The sequence below is a fragment of the Hemitrygon akajei genome, chromosome 15 (genome assembly GCF_048418815.1).
Source record: "Hemitrygon akajei chromosome 15, sHemAka1.3, whole genome shotgun sequence".
Classification (NCBI taxonomy): Eukaryota; Metazoa; Chordata; class Chondrichthyes; order Myliobatiformes; family Dasyatidae; genus Hemitrygon; species Hemitrygon akajei.
The window spans coordinates 55,687,658-55,699,454 of NC_133138.1; positions in this window are offsets into that span (position 1 = coordinate 55,687,658).

The following is an 11,797-nucleotide window of genomic DNA, read 5'->3' on the forward strand; positions in this document are numbered from 1 at the left end:
GGGAGCACGAAATGTTGGTTGTAAAGGAGTGATCACGGGTGTACCAATGAGTATAAACATGGAGGAGTTGAAGAGGAATATCAAAAGGGGGAAAGTAATTAATGTTCTAAGACTGAAAACAACAAAGGAGGGAATGAAAAAGGAAAGTGAAACAGTATTGATTGAATTTGAAGAAGAAAGAGTTCCAAGGAAAGTGTTCCTGGGTTTCATGAGTTACCCAGTAAGGGTATATGTGCCAAAGCCATTGAGGTGCTATAATTGTCAAAGGTTCGGACACATAGCTAAAAACTGTAAAAGGCAGAGGAGATGTGCTAGATGTGGGGATGATCATGAATATGGAAAGTGCGGAACAGGAGTGCAACCAAAATGCTGTAATTGTGGAGGAGCTCATAATGTGGCGTATAGTGGGTGTGAGGTTATGAGACGGGAGAATAAAATTCAAGAAATAAGAGTGAAAAGAAAGATCACTTAGCAGAAGCTGTAAGAATGTCAAGAGAACAGAATAATGCTCCTAATGACCAGAGAGCAATAGGGATGCAAGAGATGCAGTGAAGAGTAAATGACAGGATTTATGTGGAAAAAAAAGCTCTAGTAACATTCATTGCAGGAGTCATTAATAGTACGGCAGAGATAAAGTCAAAAAGTGACAAGATTCAGCTGGTGGTCAAAGCAGCAGTAAACCATTTAGGGTTAGTAGGACTGACATGGGAAGAAGTGAGGGAGAACTTCATTAATCAGTCAAGCCAGGACGTGTCATAGGTTGGTTAGTACTCATTATGGTGATTCTTTTGCAATGGAATGCAAGGAGTTTACTGGCCAATGGCCAGGAACTTAAGGACATAATAAAGTCCTTAAATGGTTGTAAAACTGGATGTAGTGTGTATTCAGGAAACTTGGTTGAAACCAGCTTTAGACTTTGTGGTACATGGGTATACAATGATAAGGAAAGATAGAAATCTAGGGGGAGGAGGAGGTTGTGCTATGTTAATCAAGCAAGGTATACCGTATAGAGTACTGGAAAAAGGGGACGATCAGGAATACATAGTGGTGGAAATATGGGAGAGAGGGGAGGGAGTGGTTATAATTAACTACTACAATCCATGTAAAAGGTTGGATTTGGACAGCCTACTAAGGATACAAGGACAAAATAGACATAAAATAGTGTGGTGTGCAGATTTCAATGCTTACAGCACAATATGGGGGGATCTGATTACAGATTCAAATGGAACGGTAATTGAAGATTTGATGGAAGGGATTTGGTGTGTATGAATGATGGTAGAGGAACAAGGATGAACATAACAACAGGAACTGAGTCGGTATTAGATATTACGTTAGTGTCTAATGTCTTGGCTGGCATTAGTAACTGGGGAGTTTGGACTGCTTCAACAGTAGGCAGTGATCACTACCCAGTTTAATATTCAGTGGGTGAAAGAGTTGAAATAAGACCAGGTGGGGGAGTCCCAAAATGGGTGTTTGGAAAAGCAGATTGGGGTAAGTTCCAGAAGTTAAGTGAAGAAGCATTGACAAAGATTGACATTTCTGGAGATATAGATGAATTAGATAGTCAGGTAACTTCAGCAATTATTATGGCAGCAGAAGGATCTATACCCAGGAGTAAAAATAGGATGAATAGAAAACTAGTGCCATGGTGGACAGAGGGATGTTGTCAGGCTGAAAAAAACAGAAATAGAGCATCCAGGCTAGTTAAAAGAACCCATAATATGCAGCATTTGATTCAATATAAAAGGCACAGGCAGTGGTGAGAAGAACTATATGTCAAGCTAAAAGGGCAAGTTGGAGGAGTTTTTGCAACAAAATAGGAAGAACAACGCCTATGGGAGAGGTATGGGGAATGATTAAGAGGGTGGGGGGAGATAGAAGGGATTGGAAGTATCCAGTAATGATATCTGAGGAGGAAACAGCAGTCTCCAGCAGGGATAAGGCTGAGATCATGGCCAAGTCATTTGTAAAGATACATAGTTCAGAAAATTTGTCTGAAGAAGGGAGAAGGAGAAGGGAAAGAACAATGAGTCAATACCCAGGTGTGTTAAACAGGAGGAAGGAAACAGATGATATAATTGATGATCCATTTACTGTGGCAGAAATGGTGAGAGCAATAAAGAGATCGAGACCAACCTCCCCAGGGAAAGATCTAATATGCTATGTTATGCTAAAAAATCTAGGAGAAGGAGCGTTCTTGAAGTTACTGCATTTTTACAACAGAGTGTGGGAGGAGGGAAGATTGCCAAGTGCATGGAAAGAAGCAGTAGTAATTCCAATAAGGAAACCTGGCAAGGATCCGTCAAAACCCACTAGCTACAGGCCAATAGCACTAACATCAAATATACGTAAGGTAATGGAAAGGATGATAACTGAAAGGTTATCGTATGATCTTGAGAAGAGAGGAATGCTGGCAAGTTATCAGAGTGGTTTTAGGAAGGGAAGGAATTCCATGGACTCAGTGATAAGGTTAGAGACTGAAATAAGAAAGGCCCAGGCAAATAAAGAATCGGTAGTTGCAGTGTTTTTTTTGACATTGAAAAAGCCTATGATATGATGTGGAAGGAAGGATTATTAATTAAACTGCACAAGATGGGGGTTGGGGGGAGAGTTTTTAATTGGATTAAAGATTTTTTGTTTGATAGAAAAATTCAAGTTCGGATTGGATCAGAATTATCAAAACAGTACATAGTGGGAAATGGCACACCTCAGGGTAGTGTGATTAGCCCGTTACTTTTCATCATTATGATCAATGATGTCTTCACAAAGGTACCAGTGGATATATGTAGGTCACTGTTTGTGGATGATGGGGCCTTGTGGAAAAGAGGCAGGAACACGGAGCATATAATCAGGAAACTACAAGGAGCAATTGATGAAGTGGTAGAGTGGGGCTATGATTGGGGATGTAGATTTTCAGTGGGAAAAAACTCAAACTGTATTTTTCACTAGGAAAAGAATTGAAGTAGGGAAGAAGTTATGGATGTATGGGATTGAATTAGAAAGGGTTGGATCATTTAAATTTCTGGGAGTTATATTTGATTCATGATTACATGGGCAGACCATATCAGGAAAGTTGAGGAGAAATGTAAAAAAGTAATAAACGTGATGAGATGTTTGACTGGTAGGGAATGGGGAGCAAGTTGTTCAGCATTAAAGAGAATGGATGTGACTTTAGTAAGATCTGTGTTGGATTATGGAAGTGTAGCATATGGATCAGCAGTTAGGTCTCTTATAAGGAAACTGGATGTGATTCAGGCTCAGGTTTTGAGAGTGTGCAGTGGGGCTTTTAAAACATCACCAGTATCAGCCCTGCAGGTAGAAATGGGAATAATGCCTTTGGAATTAAGAAGGATGCAATTGATGGCAAACTGCTGGGTTAATTTGCAGGGACACAATGATTCTCACCCTGCTAAAGGAGTGTTGCAGGAGTCCTGGGAAAATGGGAGGTTTCAGAGGGAAAACTTTAGTCGGGTAGGGAATGATATTGCTAGATCATGTGGTGTGTTTGATCTAAGGATAAGTCCTTCAGTAGTTTATCCAGTTGTAGCTCCATGGAAGCTGGTATGGCCTGACGTAGACTGGCATTTGTTAGAGGTAAAAAGGAAAGGAAAGTATAAAACTGATTTGGTAAGTGCATTTAACTGTCATGTGATGGAAAAGTATGGTGATTATACTCGGGTCTATACAGATGGTGCTAAGGAACCTGAGACAGGAGTGACAGGGTTTGGGGTGGCTATACCGGCAAAAGCAATTGCAATCAGCAGAAGAACATCTGATAAGTTAGCGGTGTATACAGTGGAGATGATGGCAGTGTTGGTTGCGTTGCGTTGAGTGGAGAAAACTAAACTAGTCAAAGCGTTGATATGCTCAGATTCATCTTCAGTACTAGCAAGTTTAAGGTCTTCTCACTCAAACGGCCGGCAAGATGTACTTCATGAAGTCGTTCAGTCAGTCACAAGAGTTGCAAATCAGGGAGGTCAGGTTAAATTTCTATGGGTTCCAGCTCATGTAGGGGTGAAGGGCAATGAAAGGGTGGATGAGTTGGCAAAGAGGGCAATAAAGAAAGAAAATATAGAAATGCACATTAGTATCAGTAAAGCAGAGGTTAAGTGTGTAATCTGGGAAAAAATTAACCAAATGTGGCAAGAAAGATGGGACGGGGAGGGGAAAGGGAGGCATTTATATCAAATACAAAAAAGTGTTGCAGGTACTAGGGTAGGAAGTAGATACAGAAGAGAGGAAATTGTGTGGACTAGGTTAAGGCTGGGGCACTGTGCACTAAAACAAACATTGAAATTGATAGGGAAACACCAGACAGGATTGTGTGCGGAATGTCAGGAAGAGGAGTCAGTAGAACATGTGGTTCTGAGTTGCAGGAAGTATGGGATACAGAGAGAGATGATGAGAATTAATTTAAGGGAATTAGGGGTGCAGGAATTCACATTAAAAGGGTTGCTGGGCATGGGTGAGAGAACACAGGTCAGGGTATTTTTTGCTTTCTTAAGGGGTACAGGGGTTTTTTATAGGATATGATGGATAAACAGAAATAGGGTACTAGGATGGGGAGGATAAAGTGTAGGTTAGGGTATGTGTATGTGTGTGATTGGGTGAAGGGATTTAGAAAGTGAGTCCATTGCATATTCCGGAACAGAAGGAGGCAGTAATGCACCATTAAGCTGGGTGCCAAGTGCCGTAAAACAAGACGGAGAGAGAGAGACCATGGGATGAATCCTCTGTTTTTATATCTCACTTGACTCCTTTTTTTTAAATATACCTTTCATTCATCCAGCTGAGCTTTGGTCTTTGAATTTACTTTTGAAACCAGCTTTTGTCTCTCACTTGAACTTCATTCAATAACCTTAATGCATGCAGAGTAGATTCTGATTCTTTCTATTCACAAATGCCAAATGCTTGCAACTTCTGTGAAGCTCCTTGAACTGTCTTCCAGCTTAAAACCAAGCTGCATTTCAATAAGTAACTGCATGATTAACATATCAGAAGCTTTCTCAGATATGTTGCTTACAAAAACTGTTGTAGTTGGACTACTGTTTTTGACACTTCTGCAACACTGAGCAGCATAGTCCAGTGTGCTTTCCAACTAGAGGCACAAACTTTGGCACCGACAACTGTTTGTCTTCTATGGGGAATAGTTCATGGTGTAGAACACAGAGACAGTTGTGTCACTACCCTTCTTAATTCACTTTCAGTTGGCTTCTTTGCAGGGTATACAGCAAGCAAATTGTGGGTGGATTCTCTAATCAAATTGTAGTTGCTTCAACCAATCACATCCCCACAATGCTGGTCCTTCTGGTTTAACCACGTACAAGCTCAATGTGTTGGTTGTTGTACTCTTCAGGAGCTATCTTTTCTACAATATAGGTTTTTAGTTGAATATTGGCATGCTTCAGTTTAGTATCTTTGAAATGTCATTCAAATTCATTTTGTGGAATGACTGAAGCAACTGACCCAGTGTCCAGTTCCATTTTAATGAATTTGCTGTTCACTTCTGGTGTAAGCCATATTACTTGTCTATCGCTAATCTTCATACTAAATCTCAAGGCCGCACATTCCTGTGTCATTCTCATGATTATCCAATTTTTCATAAACAGCAAGCAGATTAGTGCTCTTTTTGAAAGTGCAACTTGACTTTTTATCATTTTCTCATAGTCATAGTGAAGTACAGCACCTTTACAGGCCCTGGTGTTATGAGTGATGAACAGATCTGATGGACAATGGGGTGCAGAGTTACCCATCCCCCACCTCCCTGAGAATCACGAACAATTACTGTTGCTATGCTGCTCATGAGAGAGAGAGATGGAAAACATGCAAGAACATCTGCTACAGATGAGAGAGACTTGTTGATTTACTGTATTATGACTTCTGCAAGGGTTATTTATCTTCTACCATTTTGCTCATTAACATTCCTCAGTGGACTGCAGGAGAGGGCTGGTTTGATGGACTCAGTCATTCAAAATTGATTGATAGCTGAGACCCCGTGGGTAGGGATAAAAGACAGGTCTGGAGAGACACCCTTCAGACACACCAGTGGACACTGATTGAGTGTTGCAACCCACAGGAAAGGTGGGGGCATCAGAGACCGAACCAGGAGATCGGTCAGTAAAGCTCACAGTGTTACAGCAGGGCCGATGGGGACTTGTGTGTGTGTCCACTCATGCCAGAGTGATGAGTCCACCACAGAAGAACGGTCTAGCTGAATGACAGAGGGGTCATAACTGAATGGCCACAACGACACGACGGATTAAGAAAGGAGTAAAAGGTTTGACTGCTGCAACAGTTGCTGTTACACCTCATTCGCGCTCTCTCTCTCTCTCTCCAACGATTACAACACAACAACCATATCTACCTCAGCACTCATGAACTGAACTGAACTTTATACATTTTTATGACAATTCATTTACCCCTAGACATCGATAGAGCTTGTTTATTGCTTATTATTATTCCTACACTTTTAGGTTTATTATTGTTAACTGGTATTTTATATATATATATATATATATATATATATATATTTGCATTATTGGTATTGATTTGCTTATTTTACTAATAGACACCTTTGAATACAGTACCACCAGACTCCAACGGATTCTTCTTTCTCTGCTGGTCAGACACCCAGTTACGGGGTACGTAACACTGGGGATTTATCCACCTTAATTTGCTACATTGTAGCAAACACCACCTTCCCTGTCATCTGAACAGGGTCCATGTCACTTCTATAGACACTGTATCAATCTCCCGAGTAAAATAAATGCACTTAAGATCTCTTCCATCTGTTTTGGCTCCACACATGGATTGCCATTCCAGTCTTCCAGAGGATTAATTTGTCCCTTGCAGTCCTTTTTCTTTTAACATATCTGTTGAATCCCTTGGGATTCTCCTTCATCTTGTCAGCTTGAGCAAATTCATGCCTTCTCTTAGCCTTCCTGATTTCTTTATTAAGTGCTCTCTTACATTTCTTGTACTCCATAAGCACCTCACTTGTTCCTACTTGCCTACACCTGTTACGCACCTTTTTTCTTTTAACCAATATCTCTTGAAAACCAAGCTTTCCTACACTTGTTATCTTTTATCTTTACCTTTTATTCTGAAAGGCATACACAAACTTTGTACTCTCAAAATTGTGTGTTTGAAGGCCTCCCACTTACCAAGTACACCTTAGCCAGAAAGCAGCCTGTCCCAATCCACACCTGCTAGATCAGTCTTATACTATCAAAATTGGCTTTTCCCCAATTTAGAATCTCAACCCACAGACCAGACCCATCTCTTAGTGTATTTACTTTGAAACTAATCACATTGTGGTCATTGGATGCAAAATGTTCCCCGATACACTTCTGTCACCTGCACTAACTCATTCCCTAATAGCAGATCCTGTATTGCATGCTCTCTCATTGGACTTCTATGTACTAATGAAGGAAACTTTCCTGAACACATTTGACAAACTCAATCACATTAGTCCTTTTACAGTAGAGGATTCCCAGTCAATACGTGAAAAGTTAAAATCACCAACTATAACAACCTTATTTTTCTTTCACCAATCTGTGATCTCTTTACAAATTTGTTCCATACATCCCTAGGGCTATTGGGTGGTCCATTAATGTGGTCCTACCTTTTTTTATTTCTCATAAAGCCTCACTAGTTGAGTTCTCCCATATGTCCTGATGGAGCACTGCCATGACACTTTGCCTGACTAGTAACACCACCCCTCCTCCTTTAATCCCTCCTGCTTTGTCACATCTAAAACAACTGAACCCCAAAATACTGGGCTCCCAGTTATGCTCCTTCTGCAACCAAGTCTCAATGATGGATACAAAGTCATAATTCCAGGCGTTGGTCTGTGCTCTGAGCTCATCAACCTTTCCTACGATACTTTTTGCATTGAAATATACGCAGCTCAGGACACTAACTGCACCATGCTCTATCTTTTGATTCCTGACTTTGTCTGAGCTCTTACCAACAACTGCCTCCACAACCTCTCAACTACCTGTTCTAGCACTCTGGTTGCCATTCCCCTGCAAGTCTAGTTTAAACCCCACTGTGCAGCATTAACAACATCCACTAGGATATTAGACATGTCCAGTTCAGGTACAAACTGTCCTTTCTGTACAGGTCCTAGCTTCCCTGGAAGAGAGGTCAATAATCCAAAAATCTTATGCCCTACCTCCTACACCAAATTCTCAGCCACATTTTGAACTGTGTAATCTTTCTAGTTCTGGCTTCATTAGCATGTGGCATGGATAGCAACCGTAAAATCACAACCCTGGAGGTATTTCCCTTTAACTTAGCACCTAACTCCCTAAGCAGAATCTCCTCACTTGTCCTACCCATGTCATTGGTACCAACAGGGAACACAACCTCTGACTGTTCACCCTCCCACTGAAGAATGCTGACAACCCAATCCAAGATGTCCCAGAGCCTGGCACCTAGGCGGCAACATACCATTTGGGAATCTCGTTCTCACCTACACAACGTCCTGTCCATTCCACTAACAAGTTGCCTCTTACTACAGTGGGGCTCTTCTCCCCACTTCCCTTCTGAGTCACAGAGCCATATCCAGTGCCATAGAACTGACCACTGAGTCTTTCAAGCAACACACACACACACACACACACACTGAGTCTTTCCTTGGGTAGCTCAACTGCTCCAACAGAATCCAAAGTGATATACCTGTTGTTGAGGGGAATGGCACTGTCTCCTTAACCCCTTTCCCCTTCCTGACTGTCACCCAGTTTCCAGTGCCTGTACCTTGGGTGTAACTACCTCTCTATATGCCCTATCTATCACCCCTTCAGCCTCCCAAAAAATTCAGAGTTCATCCAGTTCCAGCTTCAACTCTTTAACATGGATTGTTAGAAGCTGCAGCTGGATGCACCTTGCAATTATAGCCATTAGGGACACTCTGGAAGTCTCCCTGCCTTCCCACATCCCGCAAGAGGAGCATTCCACTATATTGCCTGTGCAGTATGTTTATTTCTGTCTACCAAACATGCTGTTTGTCTATGACCTACTTTGTTGCATTTTCTGCAAGATTTGTCTTTAAATCTGCACTTGTTTAATGTATGTGAGTCCCTACCACAATGGTAACTTACTTTGTCTGGCCTGGCCGGTTTCTGTTTAGATATTACAACTTTCTTCACATTCACTTTCATTCCAAATGCAATTCAATTGCATGTCTGTCTGTGGTTTCAATTGAAACAGCAATTTCAGCTACTCTTTTAAATATAAGCTGTGCTTCAGTTAGGAGCTCTTCCAGAATGCTTTCGTATAAGATTCCGCAAACTAAATGACCTCTTAGTGTATCATTTCAGCACCATCCAGAGACAGAGAAGCAGTTTCAGCGACAGGTTACTATCGATGCAATGCTCCTCAGACAGGATGAAGAGGTCAATACTCCCCAATGCCATTAGGCTTTACAATTCTACCGCCAGGACTTAAGAACTTTTTAAAAGCTATTATTAATGCTTTTTGAGATAGTGATTTAGATGCATATCATATTTTTTACTGAGTTAAGTATTGTATGTAATTAGTTTTGCTACAACAAGTGTATGGGACATTGGAAAAAAAGTTGAATTTCCCCATGGGGATGAATAAAGTATCTATCTATCTATCATTACCGAATTTACAATCCTCAGGAAATCTCTTCATTTCAGCCACGTACATTGAAATGCTAGTTTACTTGGAGTAGTCAAACTTTGAAGCAAACTATTTGCCTTTAAACGCAATGCACATAGCAAAATTGGTACTCGTTTCTCATAGTCAATTTTATTGTTTCAAAATATTGTTGAGTTAGCTCAGTATATATATTCCAGTTATCTTTTGTATAAATAGACATGTCATTCCAAAGTAGCCAGCCATTTCTGTTTTTTAAGGATTATTATCACCCAGTAATCACTCTATATGAATCCATAAAATTTTTTGTTTACTGACTTTTTTTAAAAAAATCATGATCGTATCTTCCCTTCTGATGAATACGTGCTGTGCTGCTTTTTTCTTAACTTGACTCTCTCTGTACATGCTGGGCTGCATTTTTTTTAAGTTGAACATTCCTTGCTGTTTTTTTTAGTTCAAATACCTTGCTACACTTTAACAGGTCAGTAGCTGTCTCCGTTTTGTTTTAAAATACCTCATTATGCCAATGTTATGTTTTATAACTTCAAAACATTAAAACTAATTTAAAAGTAGACAGTGGAGCCCAAAATGCGCATCTCACTTCTAGGTTACTTTAAGCGAGGCATGCATGTGTCACATGGTAGCGTGTTAATGTATACAGTTCATGTATTTATACATGTAACCTGTAGTGAATTATTTAGACAAACAGGAACACTTTTTCAACCTATATATGCAAGGTTACTCCAACATTACTTAAATGTTAAATGCACAATAAGTCTAATTTTAATATGCTTCATGTGAAGACATGAAAGCTCAGAACTGATAACTGATCCTTGGGTTTCACCCCTAATTATGTCTGCTCAGCTCAAACTAGCATTATTGATAATTACCCTCTGGGCCAATTTGACATCCAATTAATACCCTCCTGCTTCATCCAAATATTTTCACTTTAGCTGTAAGCCTTCTGGGGCACCTCTTGAAATGCTTTGTAGTTTGTAATAAGATTTCCACCACATTATTATTACCTACCAATTTTATCTGGTCCTTAGAGGATTCCACAAAATAAAAGTTGTTAAGCATGATCTGTTTTTTACTGAACCCAGAATGGGTTAGTTATTTGCTGTTTATAATACTTGTTCTTGTGTAATTTATTCCAATGGGTTTACACTCATTACAGATGTCAAGGCAATGTCTTATAATTCTAGAAATAATGATTGCAAGCCTTTACTTTAGTAGAAAAATTGGTAACAAAAACATATTGCAGAATAACTAATTGGTTATCAAGAAGCTAGACTATAGCTTGCCTTTATATCTATCTTCTTGCTTTCATAGAAATGGGAAGCTTGTATTTCACCAGTCATAAAAATATAATACAAAGCATGTTTTTAATTAATTTAACAAGAAGCTAAATAAGCTGGAAACAATGTAAAACAAACTTAAGTGCTGACAGTGACAATGGAGGTTTGTTAATAAAATGGATGAAAGTCAGTCAACACAGCACAAGTAATGATCTGTTAAGTTTAAATCAGCTAATAACCAGCTAATAATAGCTTAAGACACCTAAAGAGAAATTTTCCCTCTCACTTACACCACTCCAACACATTTTTTGGTGATTGTAGGGATGACTTTCAACAGATTGAAAAGCTGGAGCATATAAACATTAAGAAAGAGGATGTGCTGGAGCTTTTGGAAAGCATCTGGATGAGATGTATCCCAGGCTACTGTGGGAGGTGAGGGAGGAGATTGCTGAGCCTCTGGTGATGATCATTGCATCATCAATGAGGATGGGAGAGGTTCCGGAGGACTGGAGAGTTGCAGGTGTTTTTCCCTTTTTCAACAAAGGGAGTAGAGATAGCCCGGGAAAATATAGACCAGTGAGAGTTACTTCAGTGGTTGGTAAGTTGATGGAAAAGATCTTGAGAGGCAGATTTATAATATTTGGAGAGGCATAATATGATTAGGAATAGGCAGCATAGCTTTGCCAAAGGCAGGTTGTGCATTACGAGACTCACTGAATTTTTTGACGATGCGACTAAACACGATGATGTAGAGTATATGGATTTCAGCAAGGCATTTGATAAGGTACACCACACAAGGCTTAGTGAGAAAGTAAGGAGGCATGGGATCCATGGGGACTTTGCTTTCTGAATCCAGAACTGGCTTGCTTACAGAA